We start from the raw sequence: 12,997 nt of genomic DNA on the forward strand, positions 1-12,997 counted from the left end.
GTCTGGCTTAGTTTCTAAGACGTTTCTGTAGTGTAGTGGTTATCACGTTCGCCTTACACGCGAAAGGTCCTCAGTTCGAAACTGGGCAGAAACAAGTGTTTTTAACCTAAGCATTTTTCTTCAATGACTCTGTTTTTAGAAAGTGCCTCCTACATTGGTTGGTGTCTGGTATAGTTTCCGAGAAGTTTCTGTAGTGTAGTGGTTATCATGTTCGCTTAACACGCGAAAGGTCCCCAGTTCGAAACTGGGCAGAAACAATGGATTTTTAGCTAAGCATTTTAATGCAATGGCCCTTTTTTTAGACAGTGCCTCCTACATTGGATGGTGTCTGGCTTAGTTTCTAAGACGTTTCTGTAGTGTAGTGGTTATCACGTTCGCCTTACACGCGAAAGGTCCCCAGTTCGAAACTGGGCAGAAACAAGTTTTTTTAACCTAAGCATTTTTCTTCAATGGCTCTATTTTATGAAAGTGACTCCTACATTCGTTGGTGTCTAGTATAGTTTCTGAGAAGTTTCTGTAGTTTAGTGGTTATCACGTTCGCCTCACACGTGAAAGGTCCCCAGTTCGAAACTGGGCAGAAACAATGGATTTTTAGCTAAGCATTTTCATGCAATGGCTCTTTTTTTAGAAAGTGCCTCCTACATTGGTTGGTGTCTGGTATAATTTCCGAGAAGTTTCTGTAGTGTAGTGGTTATCACTTTCGCCTAACACGCGAAAGGTCCCCAGTTCGAAACTGGGCAGAAACAATGGATTTTTAGCTAAGCATTTTTCTTCAATGGCTCTATTTTATGAAAGTGACTCCTACATTGGTTGGTGTCTAGTATAGTTTCTGGGAATTTTCTGTAGTGTAGTGGTTATCACGTTCGCCTCACACACGAAAGGTCCCCAGTTCGAAACTGGACAGAAACAATGGATTTTTAGCTAAGCATTTTTTTAGACAGTGCCTCCTACATTGGATGGTGTCTGGCTTAGTTTCTAAGATGGTAGAAACTGGGCAGAAACAAGTGTTTTGGTACTTGTGAGTTATCCGGGCGTCCGATTTTGAAATCGGGTCGGATCGGGACATCGCATCGCATCGCATGCGACCATCGGATGCGATGCGATGCGATGCGATGACCCGATTTTTCCATAGGAATCAATGTTAAAATGGACTGAGTCCATTTTAACATGGAATTCAATGGGAAAAAGGGTCCTTTTCATACCCCTACTATCCAAGTGGGCATGGAGTTGGATACAAACCTGTGGCGAGCGTAGCGAGCCACCGAGCCCGAAGCGTGGCGAGCGTAGCGAGCCCCGCGAGGGGACACGGAATACCGTCCCCTCGCGGGGCTCGCTTCGCTCGCCACGCTTCGGGCTCGGTGGCTCGCTACGCTCGCCACAGGTTTATATCCAACTCCATGCCCACTTGGATAGTAGGGGTATGAAAAGGACCCCTTTTTCCATAGGAATCATTTTAACATTGATTCCTATGGAAAAATCGGGTCATCGCATCCGATGGTCGCATGCGATGCGATGCGATGCGATATCGCATCGCATCGCATCTGATTGTATGCCTTAACTTAAGGCATACAATCAAAAAATCGGACGCCCGGATAACTCACAAGTACCAGTGTTTTTAACCTAAGCATTTTTCTTCAATGACTCTGTTTTTAGAAAGTGCCTCCTACATTGGATGGTGTCTGGCTTAGTTTCTAAGACGTTTCTGTAGTGTAGTGGTTATCACGTTCGCCTTACACGCGAAAGGTCCCCAGTTCGAAACTGGGCAGAAACAATGGATTTTTAGCTAAGCATTTTCATGCAATGGCTCTTTTTTTAGAAAGTGCCTCATACATTGGATGGTGTCTGGCTTAGTTTCTAAGACGTTTCTGTAGTGTAGTGGTTATCACTTTCGCCTTACACGCGAAAGGTCCCCAGTTCGAAACTGGGCAGAAACAAGTGTTTTTAACCTAAGCATTTTACTTCAATGACTCTGTTTTTAGAAAGTGCCTCCTACATTGGTTGGTGTCTGGTATAGTTTCTGAGAAGTTTCTGTAGTGTAGTGGTTATCACGTTCGCCTAACACGCGAAAGGTCCCCAGTTCAAAACTGGGCAGAAACAATGGATTTTTAGCTAAGCATTTTAATGCAATGGCCCTTTTTTTTGACAGTGCCTCCTACATTGGATGGTGTCTGGCTTAGTTTCTAAGACAGTAGAAACTGGGCAGAAACAAGTGTTTTTAACCTAAGCATTTTTCTTCAATGACTCTGTTTTTAGAAAGTGCCTCCTACATTGGTTGGTGTCTGGTATAGTTTCCGAGAAGTTTCTGTAGTGTAGTGGTTATCCCATTCACCTAACACGCGAAAGGTCCCCAGTTCGAAACTGCCAGAAACAATGGATTTTTAGCTAAGCATTTTCATGCAATGGCTCTTTTTTTAGAAAGTGCCTCCTACATTGGATGGTGTCTGGCGTAGTTTCTAAGACGTTTCTGTAGTGTAGTGGTTATCACGTTCGCCTTACACGCAAAAGGTCCCCAGTTCGAAACTGGGCAAAAACAAGTGTTTTTAACCTAAGCATTTTTCTTCAATGGCTCTATTTTATGAAAGTGACTCCTACATTGGTTGGTGTCGTGTATAGTTTCTGAGAAGTTTCTGTAGTGTAGTTGTTATCATGTTCGCCTCACACGCGAAATGTCCCCAGTTCGAAACTGGGCAGAAACAATGGATTTTTAGCTAAGCATTTTCATGCAATGGCTCTTTTATTAGAAAGTGCCTCCTACATTGTATCATGTCTGGCTTTGTTTCTAAGATGTTTCTGTAGTGTAGTGGTTATCACGTTCGCCTTACACGCGAAAGGTCCCCAGTTCGAAACTGGGCAGAAACAAGTTTTTTTAACCTAAGCATTTTTCTTCAATGGCTCTATTTTATGAAAGTGACTCCTAAATTGGTTGGTGTCTAGTAAAGTTTCTGGGTAGTTTCTGTAGTGTAGTGGTTATCACGTTCGCCTCACACGCGAAAGGTCCCCAGTTCGAAACTGGGCAGAAACAATGTATTTTTAGCTAAGCATTTTCATGCAATGGCTCTTTTTTTAGACAGTGCCTCCTACATTGGATGGTGTCTGGCTTAGTTTCTAAAACGGTAGAAACTGGGCAGAAACAAGTGTTTTTAACCTAAGTATTTTTCTTCAATGACTCTGTTTTTAGAAAGTGCCTCCTACATTGGTTTGTGTCTGGTATAGTTTCCGAGAAGTTTCTGTAGTGTAGTGGTTATCACGTTCGCCTAACACGCGAAAGGTCCCCTGTTCGAAACTGGGCAGAAACAATGGATTTTTAGCTAAGCATTTTAATGCAATGGCCCTTTTTTTAGACAGTGCCTCCTACATTGGATGGTGTCTGGCTTAGTTTCTAAGACGGTAGAAACTGGGCAGAAACAAGTGTTTTTAACCTAAGCATTTTTCTTCAATGACTCTGTTTTTAGAAAGTTCCTCCTACATTGGTTGGTGTCTGGTATAGTTTCCGAGAAGTTTCTGTAGTGTAGTGGTTATCACGTTCGCCTAACACGCGAAAGGTCCCCAGTTCGAAACTGGGCAGAAACAATGGATTTTTAGCTAAGCATTTTAATGCAATGGCCCTTTTTTTAGACAGTGCCTCCTACATTGGATGGTGTCTGGCTTAGTTTCTAAGACAGTAGAAACTGGGCAGAAACAAGTGTTTTTAACCTAAGCATTTTTCTTCAATGACTCTGTTTTTAGAAAGTGCCTCCTACATTGGTTGGTGTCTGGTATAGTTTCCGAGAAGTTTCTGTAGTGTAGTGGTTATCCCATTCACCTAACACGCGAAAGGTCCCCAGTTCGAAACTGCCAGAAACAATGGATTTTTAGCTAAGCATTTTCATGCAATGGCTCTTTTTTTAGAAAGTGCCTCCTACATTGGATGGTGTCTGGCGTAGTTTCTAAGACGTTTCTGTAGTGTAGTGGTTATCACGTTTGCCTTACACGCAAAAGGTCCCCAGTTCGAAACTGGGCAAAAACAAGTGTTTTTAACCTAAGCATTTTTCTTCAATGGCTCTATTTTATGAAAGTGACTCCTACATTGGTTGGTGTCGTGTATAGTTTCTGAGAAGTTTCTGTAGTGTAGTGGTTATCATGTTCGCCTCACACGCGAAATGTCCCCAGTTCGAAACTGGGCAGAAACAATGGATTTTTAGCTAAGCATTTTCATGCAATGGCTCTTTTATTAGAAAGTGCCTCCTACATTGTATCATGTCTGGCTTTGTTTCTAAGATGTTTCTGTAGTGTAGTGGTTATCACGTTCGCCTTACACGCGAAAGGTCCCCAGTTCGAAACTGGGCAGAAACAAGTTTTTTTAACCTAAGCATTTTTCTTCAATGGCTCTATTTTATGAAAGTGACTCCTAAATTGGTTGGTGTCTAGTAAAGTTTCTGGGTAGTTTCTGTAGTGTAGTGGTTATCACGTTCGCCTCACACGCGAAAGGTCCCCAGTTCGAAACTGGGCAGAAACAATGGATTTTTAGCTAAGCATTTTCATGCAATGGCTCTTTTTTTAGACAGTGCCTCCTACATTGGATGGTGTCTGGCTTAGTTTCTAAAACGGGAGAAACTGGGCAGAAACAAGTGTTTTTAACCTAAGTATTTTTCTTCAATGACTCTGTTTTTAGAAAGTGCCTCCTACATTGGTTTGTGTCTGGTATAGTTTCCGAGAAGTTTCTGTAGTGTAGTGGTTATCACGTTCGCCTAACACGCGAAAGGTCCCCTGTTCGAAACTGGGCAGAAACAATGGATTTTTAGCTAAGCATTTTAATGCAATGGCCCTTTTTTTAGACAGTGCCTCCTACATTGGATGGTGTCTGGCTTAGTTTCTAAGACGGTAGAAACTGGGCAGAAACAAGTGTTTTTAACCTAAGCATTTTTCTTCAATGACTCTGTTTTTAGAAAGTGACTCCTACATTGGTTGGTGTCTTGCATAGTTTCTGAGAAGTTTCTGTAGTGTAGTGGTTATCACGTTCGCCTCACACGCGAAAGGTCCCCAGTTCGAAACTGGGCAGAAACAATGGATTTTTAGCTAAGCATTTTCATGCAATGGCTCTTTTTTTAGAAAGTGCCTCCTACATTGTATGGTGTCTTGCTTTGTTTCTAAGATGTTTCTGTAGTGTAGTGGTTATCACGTTCGCCTTACACACAAAAGGTCCCCAGTTCGAAACTGGGCAGAAACAAGTTTTTTTAACCTAAGCATTTTTCTTCAATGGCTCTATTTTATGAAAGTGACTCCTACATTGGTTGGTGTCTAGTATAGTTTCTGGGAAGTTTCTGTAGTGTAGTGGTTATCACGTTCGCCTCACACGCGAAAGGTCCCCAGTTCGAAACTGGGCAGAAACAATGGATTTTTAGCTAAGCATTTTCATGCAATTGCTCTTTTTTTAGACAGTACCTCCTACATTGGATGGTGTCTGGTATAGTTTCCGAGAAGTTTCTGTAGTGTAGTGGTTATCACGTTCGCCTAACACGCGAAAGGTCCCCAGTTCGAAACTGGGCAGAAACAATGGATTTTTAGCTAAGCATTTTAATGCAATGGCCCTTTTTTTAGACAGTGCCTCTTACATTGGTTGGTGTCTAGTATAGTTTCCGAGAAGATTCTGTAGTGTAGTGGTTATCACGTTCTCCTCACACACGAAAGGTCCCCAGTTCGAAACTTGGCAGAAACAATGGATTTTTAGCTAAGCATTTTCATGCAATGGCTCTTTTTTTAGAAAGTGCCTCCTACATTGGATGGTATCTGGCTTAGTTTCTAAGATGTTTCTGTAGTGTAGTGGTTATCACTTTCGCCTTACACGCGAAAGGTCCCCAGTTCGAAACTGGGCAGAAACAAGTGTTTTTAACCTAAGCATTTTTCTTCAATGACTCTGTTTTTAGAAAGTGCCTCCTACATTGGTTGGTGTCTGGTGTAGTTTCCGAGAAGTTTCTGTAGTGTAGTGGTTATCACGTTCGCCTAACACGCGAAAGGTCCCCAGTTTGAAACTGGGCAGAAACAATGGATTTTTAGCTAAGCATTTTAATGCAATGGCCTTTTTTTTAGACAGTGCTTCCTACATTGGATGGTGTCTGGCTTAGTTTCTAAGACGGTAGAAACTGGGCAGAAACAAGTGTTTTTAACCTAAGCATTTTTCTTCAATGACTCTGTTTTTAGAAAGTGCCTCCTACATTGGTTGGTGTCTGGTATAGTTTCCGATAAGTTTCTGTAGTGTAGTGGTTATCCCATTCACCTAACACGCGAAAGGTCCCCAGTTCGAAACTGCCAGAAACAATGGATTTTTAGCTAAGCATTTTCATGCAATGGCTCTTTTTTTAGAAAGTGCCTCCTACATTGGATGGTGTCTGGCGTAGTTTCTAAGACGTTTTTGTAGTTTAGTGGTTATCACGTTCGCCTTACACGCAAAAGGTCCCCAGTTCGAAACTGTGCAGAAACAAGTTTTTTTAACCTAAGCATTTTTCTTCAATTGTTCTATTTTATGAAAGTGACTCCTACATTGGTTGGTGTCTAGCATAGTTTCTGGGAAGTTTTTGTAGTGTAGTGGTTATCACGTTCGCCTCACACGCGAAATGTCCCCAGTTTGAAACTGGGCAGAAACAATGGATTTTTAGCTAAGCATTTTCATGCAGTGGCTCTTTTTTTAGAAAGTGCCTCCTACATTGGTTGGTGTTTGGTATAGTTGCCGAGAAGTTTCTGTAGTGTAGTGGTTATCACGTTCGCCTCACACGCGAAAGGTCCCCAGTTCGAAACTGGGCAGAAACAATGGATTTTTAGCTAAGCATTTTAATGCAATGGCCCTTTTTTTAGACAGTGCCACCTACATTGGATGGTGTCTGGCTTAGTTTCTAAGACGGTAGAAACTGGGCAGAAACAAGTGTTTTTAACCTAAGCATTTTTCTTCAATGACTCTGTTTTTAGAAAGTTCCTCCTACATTGGTTGGTGTCTGGTATAGTTTCCGAGAGGTTTCTGTAGTGTAGTGGTTATCACGTTCGCCTAACACGCGAAAGGTCTCCAGTTCGAAACTGGGCAGAAACAATGGATTTTTAGCTAAGCATTTTCATGCAATGGCTCTTTTTTTAGAAAGTGCCTCCTACATTGTATGGTGTCTTGCTTTATTTCTAAGATGTTTCTGTAGTGTAGTGGTTATCACGTTCGCCTTACACGCGAAAGGTCCCCAGTTCGAAACTGGGCAGAAACAAGTGTTTTTAACCTAAGCATTTTTCTTCAATGGCTCTATTTTATGAAAGTGACTCCTACATTGGTTGGTGTCCAGTATAGTTTCTGGAAAGTTTCTGTAGTGTAGTGGTTATCACGTTCGCCTTACACGCGAAAGGTCCCCAGTTCGAAACTGGGCCGAAACAAGTGCTTTTAACCTAAGCATTTTTCTTCAATGGTTCTATTTTATGAAAGTGACTCCTACATTGGTTGGTGTCTTGTATAGTTTCTGAGAAGTTTCTGTAGTGTAGTGGTTATCACGTTCGCCTTACACGTGAAAGGTCCCCAGTTCGAAACTGGGCAAAAACAATGGATTTTTAGCTAAGCATTTTCATGCAATGGGTTTTTTTTTAGAAAGTGCCTCCTACATTGGATGGTGTCTGGCTTAGTTTCGAAAACGGTAGAAACTGGGCAGAAACAAGTGTTTTTAACCTAAGCATTTTTCTTCAATGACTCTGTTTTTAGAAAGTGCCTCCTACATTGGTTGGTGTCTGGTATAGTTTCCGAGAAGTTTCTGTAGTGTAGTGGTTATCACGTTCGCCTAACTCGCGAAAGGTCCCCAGTTCGAAACTGGGCAGAAACAATGGATTTTTAGCTAAGAATTTTAATGCAATGGCCCTTTTTTTAGACTGTGCCTCCTACATTGGATGGTGTCTGGCTTAGTTTCTAAGACGGTAGAAACTGGGCAGAAACAAGTGTTTTTAACCTAAGCATTTTTCTTCAATGACTCTGTTTTTAGAAAGTGCCTCCTACATTGGTTGGTGTCTGGTATAGTTTCGGAGAAGTTTCTGTAGTGTAGTGGTTATCACGCTCGCCTAACACGTGAAAGGTCCCCAGTTCGAAACTGGGCAGAAACAATGGATTTTTAGCTAAGCATTTTCATGCAATGGCTCTTTTTTTAGAAAGTGCCTCCTACATTGGATGGTGTCTGGCTTTGTTTCTAAGATGGTAGAAACTGGGCAGAAACAAGTGTTTTTAACCTAAGCATTTTTCTTCAATAACTCTGTTTTTAGAAAGTGCCTCCTACATTGGTTGGTGTCTGGTATAGTTTCTAAGACGTTTCTGTAGTGTAGTGGTTATCACGTTCGCCTTACACGCGAAAGGTCCCCAGTTTGAAACTGGGCAGAAACAAGTGTTTTTAACCTAAGCATTTTTCTTCAATGGCTCTATTTTATGAAAGTGACTCCTACATTGGTTGGTGTCTAGTATAGTTTCTGAGAAGTTTCTGTAGTGTAGTGGTTATCACGTTCGCCTTACACGCGAAAGGTCCCCAGTTCGAAACTGGGCAGAAACAAGTGTTTTTAACCTAAGCATTTTTCTTCAATGGCTCTATTTTATGAAAGTGACTCCTACATTGGTTGGTGTCTTGTATAGTTTCTGAGAAGTTTTTGTAGTGTAGTGGTTATCATGTTCGCCTCACACGCGAAAGGTCCCCAGTTCGACACTGGGCAAAAACAATGGATTTTTAGCTAAGCATTTTAATGCAATGGCCCTTTTTTTAGACAGTGCCTCCTACATTGGATGGTGTCTGGCTTAGTTTCTAAGACGGTAGAAACTGGGCAGAAACAAGTGTTTTTAACCTAAGCATTTTTCTTCCCAGTTCGAAACTTTTTTCAAGTTTCTGTAGTGTAGTGGTTATCACGTTCGCCTCACACGCGAAAGGTCCCCAGTTCGAAACTGGGAAGAAACAATGGATTTTTAGCTAAGCATTTTCATGCAATGACTCATTTTTTAGAAAGTGCCTCCTACATTGGATGGTGTCTGGCTTAGTTTCTAAGACGTTTCTGTAGTGTAGTGGTTATCACGTTCGCCTTACACGCGAAAGGTCCTCAGTTCGAAACTGGGCAGAAACAAGTGTTTTTAACCTAAGCATTTTTCTTCAATGACTCTGTTTTTAGAAAGTGCCTCCTACATTGGTTGGTGTCTGGTATAGTTTCCGAGAAGTTTCTGTAGTGTAGTGGTTATCACGTTCGCCTAACACGCGAAAGGTCCCCAGTTCGAAACTGGGCAAAAACAATGCATTTTTAGCTAAGCATTTTAATGCAATGGCCCTTTTTTTAGACAGTGCCTCCTACATTGTATGGTGTCTGGCGTAGCTTCTAAGACGTTTCTGTAGTGTAGTGGTTATCACGTTCGCCTTACACGCGAAAGGTCCCCAGTTCGAAACTGGGCCGAAACAAGTGCTTTTAACCTAAGCATTTTTCTTCAATGGCTCTATTTTATGAAAGTGACTCCTACATTGGTTGGTGTCTAGTATAGTTTCTGGGAAGTTTCTGTAGTGTAGTGGTTATCACATTTGCCTCACACGCGAAAGGTCCCCAGTTCGAAACTGGGCAGAAACAATGGATTTTTAGCTAAGCATTTTTATGCAATGGCTCTTTTTTTAGAAAGTGCCTCTTACATTGGATGGTGTCTGGCTTAGTTTCGAAAACGGTAGAAACTGGGCAGAAACAAGTGTTTTTAACCTAAGCATTTTTCTTCAATGACTCTGTTTTTAGAAAGTGCCTCCTACATTGGTTGGTGTCTGGTATAGTTTCCGAGAAGTTTCTGTAGTGTAGTGGTTATCACGTTCGCCTAACTCGCGAAAGGTCCCCAGTTCGAAACTGGGCAGAAACAATGGATTTTTAGCTAAGCATTTTAATGCAATGGCCCTTTTTTTAGACTGTGCCTCCTACATTGGATGGTGTCTGGCTTAGTTTCTAAGACGGTAGAAACTGGGCAGAAACAAGTGTTTTTAACCTAAGCATTTTTCTTCAATGACTCTGTTTTTAGAAAGTGCCTCCTACATTGGTTGGTGTCTGGTATAGTTTCGGAGAAGTTTCTGTAGTGTAGTGGTTATCACGCTCGCCTAACACGTGAAAGGTCCCCAGTTCGAAACTGGGCAGAAACAATGGATTTTTAGCTAAGCATTTTCATGCAATGGCTCTTTTTTTAGAAAGTGCCTCCTACATTGGATGGTGTCTGGCTTTGTTTCTAAGATGGTAGAAACTGGGCAGAAACAAGTGTTTTTAACCTAAGCATTTTTCTTCAATAACTCTGTTTTTAGAAAGTGCCTCCTACATTGGTTGGTGTCTGGTATAGTTTCTAAGACGTTTCTGTAGTGTAGTGGTTATCACGTTCGCCTTACACGCGAAAGGTCCCCAGTTTGAAACTGGGCAGAAACAAGTGTTTTTAACCTAAGCATTTTTCTTCAATGGCTCTATTTTATGAAAGTGACTCCTACATTGGTTGGTGTCTAGTATAGTTTCTGAGAAGATTCTGTAGTGTAGTGGTTATCACGTTCGCCTTACACGCGAAAGGTCCCCAGTTCGAAACTGGGCCGAAACAAGTGTTTTTAACCTAAGCATTTTTCTTCAATGGCTCTATTTTATGAAAGTGACTCCTACATTGGTTGGTGTCTAGTATAGTTTCTGGGAAGTTTCTGTAGTGTAGTGGTTATCACATTTGCCTCACACGCGAAAGGTCCCCAGTTCGAAACTGGGCAGAAACAATGGATTTTTAGCTAAGCATTTTTATGCAATGGCTCTTTTTTTAGAAAGTGCCTCTTACATTGGATGGTGTCTGGCTTAGTTTCGAAAACGGTAGAAACTGGGCAGAAACAAGTGTTTTTAACCTAAGCATTTTTCTTCAATGACTCTGTTTTTAGAAAGTGCCTCCTACATTGGTTGGTGTCTGGTATAGTTTCCGAGAAGTTTCTGTAGTGTAGTGGTTATCACGTTCGCCTAACTCGCGAAAGGTCCCCAGTTCGAAACTGGGCAGAAACAATGGATTTTTAGCTAAGCATTTTAATGCAATGGCCCTTTTTTTAGACTGTGCCTCCTACATTGGATGGTGTCTGGCTTAGTTTCTAAGACGGTAGAAACTGGGCAGAAACAAGTGTTTTTAACCTAAGCATTTTTCTTCAATGACTCTGTTTTTAGAAAGTGCCTCCTACATTGGTTGGTGTCTGGTATAGTTTCGGAGAAGTTTCTGTAGTGTAGTGGTTATCACGCTCGCCTAACACGTGAAAGGTCCCCAGTTCGAAACTGGGCAGAAACAATGGATTTTTAGCTAAGCATTTTCATGCAATGGCTCTTTTTTTAGAAAGTGCCTCCTACATTGGATGGTGTCTGGCTTTGTTTCTAAGATGGTAGAAACTGGGCAGAAACAAGTGTTTTTAACCTAAGCATTTTTCTTCAATAACTCTGTTTTTAGAAAGTGCCTCCTACATTGGTTGGTGTCTGGTATAGTTTCTAAGACGTTTCTGTAGTGTAGTGGTTATCACGTTCGCCTTACACGCGAAAGGTCCCCAGTTTGAAACTGGGCAGAAACAAGTGTTTTTAACCTAAGCATTTTTCTTCAATGGCTCTATTTTATGAAAGTGACTCCTACATTGGTTGGTGTCTAGTATAGTTTCTGAGAAGATTCTGTAGTGTAGTGGTTATCACGTTCGCCTTACACGCGAAAGGTCCCCAGTTCGAAACTGGGCAGAAACAAGTGTTTTTAACCTAAGCATTTTTCTTCAATGGCTCTATTTTATGAAAGTGACTCCTACATTGGTTGGTGTCTTGTATAGTTTCTGAGAAGTTTTTGTAGTGTAGTGGTTATCATGTTCGCCTCACACGCGAAAGGTCCCCAGTTCGACACTGGGCAAAAACAATGGATTTTTAGCTAAGCATTTTAATGCAATGGCCCTTTTTTTAGACAGTGCCTCCTACATTGGATGGTGTCTGGCTTAGTTTCTAAGACGGTAGAAACTGGGCAGAAACAAGTGTTTTTAACCTAAGCATTTTTCTTCAATGACTCTGTTTTTAGAAAGTGCCTCCTACATTGGTTGGTGTCTGGTATAGTTTCCGAGAAGTTTCTGTAGTGTAGTGGTTATCACGTTCGCCTAACACGCGAAAGGTCCCCAGTTCGAAACTGGGCAGAAACAATGGATTTTTAGCTAAGCATTTTCATGCAATGGCTCATTTTTTAGAAAGTGCCTCCTACATTGGATGGTGTCTGGCATAGTCTCTAAGACGTTTCTGTAGTATAGTGGTTATCACGTTCGCCTTACACGCGAAAGGTCCCCAGTTCGAAACTGGGCAGAAACAAGTGTTTTTAACCTAAGCATTTTTCTTCAATGGCTCTATTTTATGAAAGTGACTCCTACATTGGTTGGTGTCTAGTATAGTTTCTGAGAAGTTTCTGTAGTGTAGTGGTTATCACGTTCGTCTCACACGCGAAAGGTCCCCAGTTCGAAACTGGGCAGAAACAATGGATTTTTAGCTAAGCATTTTCATGCAATGGCTCATTTTTTAGAAAGTGCCTCCTACATTGGATGGTGTCTGGCATAGTCTCTAAGACGTTTCTGTAGTATAGTGGTTATCACGTTCGCCTTACACGCGAAAGGTCCCCAGTTCGAAACTGGGCAGAAACAAGTGTTTTTAACCTAAGCATTTTTCTTCAATGGCTCTATTTTATGAAAGTGACTCCTACATTGGTTGGTGTCTAGTATAGTTTCCGAGAAGTTTCTGTAGTGCAGTGGTTATCACGTTCGCCTAACACGCGAAAGGTCCCCAGTTCGAAACTGGGCAGAAACAATGGATTTTTAGCTAAGCATTTTAATGCAATGGCCGTTTTTTTAGACAGTGCCTCCTACATTGGTTGGTGTCTAGTATAGTTTCTGAGAAGTTTCTGTAGTGTAGTGGTTATCACGTTTGCCTCACATGCGAAAGGTCCCCAGTTCGAAACTGGGCAGAAACAATGGATTTTTAGCTAAGCATTTTCATGCAATGG

The 12,997-nt window shown here is 41.5% G+C and overlaps 31 non-coding genes across 31 annotated transcripts; all 31 read left to right on the forward strand.

Annotated features, from left to right (window-relative positions):
* Window positions 1–21: 21 nt before the first annotated feature.
* Window positions 22–94, forward strand: TRNAV-UAC (transfer RNA valine (anticodon UAC)). The gene has a single exon. It is a non-coding gene; the product is annotated as a tRNA-Val (tRNA).
* A 253-nt stretch (window positions 95–347) lies between these two features.
* TRNAV-UAC (transfer RNA valine (anticodon UAC)) lies at window positions 348–420 on the forward strand. Its single transcript has one exon. It is a non-coding gene; the product is annotated as a tRNA-Val (tRNA).
* Window positions 421–673: 253 nt separating this feature from the next.
* On the forward strand, window positions 674–746 carry TRNAV-AAC (transfer RNA valine (anticodon AAC)). Its single transcript has one exon. It is a non-coding gene; the product is annotated as a tRNA-Val (tRNA).
* Window positions 747–1,698: 952 nt separating this feature from the next.
* Window positions 1,699–1,771, forward strand: TRNAV-UAC (transfer RNA valine (anticodon UAC)). Its single transcript has one exon. It is a non-coding gene; the product is annotated as a tRNA-Val (tRNA).
* A 90-nt stretch (window positions 1,772–1,861) lies between these two features.
* On the forward strand, window positions 1,862–1,934 carry TRNAV-UAC (transfer RNA valine (anticodon UAC)). Its single transcript has one exon. It is a non-coding gene; the product is annotated as a tRNA-Val (tRNA).
* A 90-nt stretch (window positions 1,935–2,024) lies between these two features.
* Window positions 2,025–2,097, forward strand: TRNAV-AAC (transfer RNA valine (anticodon AAC)). Its single transcript has one exon. It is a non-coding gene; the product is annotated as a tRNA-Val (tRNA).
* Window positions 2,098–2,786: 689 nt separating this feature from the next.
* Window positions 2,787–2,859, forward strand: TRNAV-UAC (transfer RNA valine (anticodon UAC)). The gene has a single exon. It is a non-coding gene; the product is annotated as a tRNA-Val (tRNA).
* A 90-nt stretch (window positions 2,860–2,949) lies between these two features.
* TRNAV-CAC (transfer RNA valine (anticodon CAC)) lies at window positions 2,950–3,022 on the forward strand. The gene has a single exon. It is a non-coding gene; the product is annotated as a tRNA-Val (tRNA).
* A 475-nt stretch (window positions 3,023–3,497) lies between these two features.
* Window positions 3,498–3,570, forward strand: TRNAV-AAC (transfer RNA valine (anticodon AAC)). The gene has a single exon. It is a non-coding gene; the product is annotated as a tRNA-Val (tRNA).
* Window positions 3,571–4,259: 689 nt separating this feature from the next.
* On the forward strand, window positions 4,260–4,332 carry TRNAV-UAC (transfer RNA valine (anticodon UAC)). Its single transcript has one exon. It is a non-coding gene; the product is annotated as a tRNA-Val (tRNA).
* A 90-nt stretch (window positions 4,333–4,422) lies between these two features.
* Window positions 4,423–4,495, forward strand: TRNAV-CAC (transfer RNA valine (anticodon CAC)). Its single transcript has one exon. It is a non-coding gene; the product is annotated as a tRNA-Val (tRNA).
* Window positions 4,496–4,970: 475 nt separating this feature from the next.
* On the forward strand, window positions 4,971–5,043 carry TRNAV-CAC (transfer RNA valine (anticodon CAC)). Its single transcript has one exon. It is a non-coding gene; the product is annotated as a tRNA-Val (tRNA).
* A 253-nt stretch (window positions 5,044–5,296) lies between these two features.
* On the forward strand, window positions 5,297–5,369 carry TRNAV-CAC (transfer RNA valine (anticodon CAC)). The gene has a single exon. It is a non-coding gene; the product is annotated as a tRNA-Val (tRNA).
* Window positions 5,370–5,459: 90 nt separating this feature from the next.
* On the forward strand, window positions 5,460–5,532 carry TRNAV-AAC (transfer RNA valine (anticodon AAC)). The gene has a single exon. It is a non-coding gene; the product is annotated as a tRNA-Val (tRNA).
* A 253-nt stretch (window positions 5,533–5,785) lies between these two features.
* Window positions 5,786–5,858, forward strand: TRNAV-UAC (transfer RNA valine (anticodon UAC)). The gene has a single exon. It is a non-coding gene; the product is annotated as a tRNA-Val (tRNA).
* An 852-nt stretch (window positions 5,859–6,710) lies between these two features.
* Window positions 6,711–6,783, forward strand: TRNAV-CAC (transfer RNA valine (anticodon CAC)). Its single transcript has one exon. It is a non-coding gene; the product is annotated as a tRNA-Val (tRNA).
* A 364-nt stretch (window positions 6,784–7,147) lies between these two features.
* On the forward strand, window positions 7,148–7,220 carry TRNAV-UAC (transfer RNA valine (anticodon UAC)). Its single transcript has one exon. It is a non-coding gene; the product is annotated as a tRNA-Val (tRNA).
* Window positions 7,221–8,295: 1,075 nt separating this feature from the next.
* Window positions 8,296–8,368, forward strand: TRNAV-UAC (transfer RNA valine (anticodon UAC)). The gene has a single exon. It is a non-coding gene; the product is annotated as a tRNA-Val (tRNA).
* A 90-nt stretch (window positions 8,369–8,458) lies between these two features.
* On the forward strand, window positions 8,459–8,531 carry TRNAV-UAC (transfer RNA valine (anticodon UAC)). The gene has a single exon. It is a non-coding gene; the product is annotated as a tRNA-Val (tRNA).
* A 90-nt stretch (window positions 8,532–8,621) lies between these two features.
* On the forward strand, window positions 8,622–8,694 carry TRNAV-CAC (transfer RNA valine (anticodon CAC)). The gene has a single exon. It is a non-coding gene; the product is annotated as a tRNA-Val (tRNA).
* A 323-nt stretch (window positions 8,695–9,017) lies between these two features.
* TRNAV-UAC (transfer RNA valine (anticodon UAC)) lies at window positions 9,018–9,090 on the forward strand. The gene has a single exon. It is a non-coding gene; the product is annotated as a tRNA-Val (tRNA).
* A 416-nt stretch (window positions 9,091–9,506) lies between these two features.
* On the forward strand, window positions 9,507–9,579 carry TRNAV-CAC (transfer RNA valine (anticodon CAC)). The gene has a single exon. It is a non-coding gene; the product is annotated as a tRNA-Val (tRNA).
* A 749-nt stretch (window positions 9,580–10,328) lies between these two features.
* On the forward strand, window positions 10,329–10,401 carry TRNAV-UAC (transfer RNA valine (anticodon UAC)). Its single transcript has one exon. It is a non-coding gene; the product is annotated as a tRNA-Val (tRNA).
* Window positions 10,402–10,654: 253 nt separating this feature from the next.
* On the forward strand, window positions 10,655–10,727 carry TRNAV-CAC (transfer RNA valine (anticodon CAC)). The gene has a single exon. It is a non-coding gene; the product is annotated as a tRNA-Val (tRNA).
* A 749-nt stretch (window positions 10,728–11,476) lies between these two features.
* TRNAV-UAC (transfer RNA valine (anticodon UAC)) lies at window positions 11,477–11,549 on the forward strand. Its single transcript has one exon. It is a non-coding gene; the product is annotated as a tRNA-Val (tRNA).
* Window positions 11,550–11,802: 253 nt separating this feature from the next.
* On the forward strand, window positions 11,803–11,875 carry TRNAV-CAC (transfer RNA valine (anticodon CAC)). The gene has a single exon. It is a non-coding gene; the product is annotated as a tRNA-Val (tRNA).
* Window positions 11,876–12,076: 201 nt separating this feature from the next.
* Window positions 12,077–12,149, forward strand: TRNAV-AAC (transfer RNA valine (anticodon AAC)). The gene has a single exon. It is a non-coding gene; the product is annotated as a tRNA-Val (tRNA).
* Window positions 12,150–12,239: 90 nt separating this feature from the next.
* On the forward strand, window positions 12,240–12,312 carry TRNAV-UAC (transfer RNA valine (anticodon UAC)). Its single transcript has one exon. It is a non-coding gene; the product is annotated as a tRNA-Val (tRNA).
* Window positions 12,313–12,402: 90 nt separating this feature from the next.
* On the forward strand, window positions 12,403–12,475 carry TRNAV-CAC (transfer RNA valine (anticodon CAC)). The gene has a single exon. It is a non-coding gene; the product is annotated as a tRNA-Val (tRNA).
* Window positions 12,476–12,565: 90 nt separating this feature from the next.
* Window positions 12,566–12,638, forward strand: TRNAV-UAC (transfer RNA valine (anticodon UAC)). Its single transcript has one exon. It is a non-coding gene; the product is annotated as a tRNA-Val (tRNA).
* Window positions 12,639–12,891: 253 nt separating this feature from the next.
* TRNAV-CAC (transfer RNA valine (anticodon CAC)) lies at window positions 12,892–12,964 on the forward strand. The gene has a single exon. It is a non-coding gene; the product is annotated as a tRNA-Val (tRNA).
* Window positions 12,965–12,997: the final 33 nt, after the last annotated feature.

The sequence above is a fragment of the Crinia signifera genome, chromosome 3 (genome assembly GCF_055691185.1).
Source record: "Crinia signifera chromosome 3, ASM5569118v1, whole genome shotgun sequence".
In the NCBI taxonomy this organism is placed as follows: domain Eukaryota; kingdom Metazoa; phylum Chordata; class Amphibia; order Anura; family Myobatrachidae; genus Crinia; species Crinia signifera.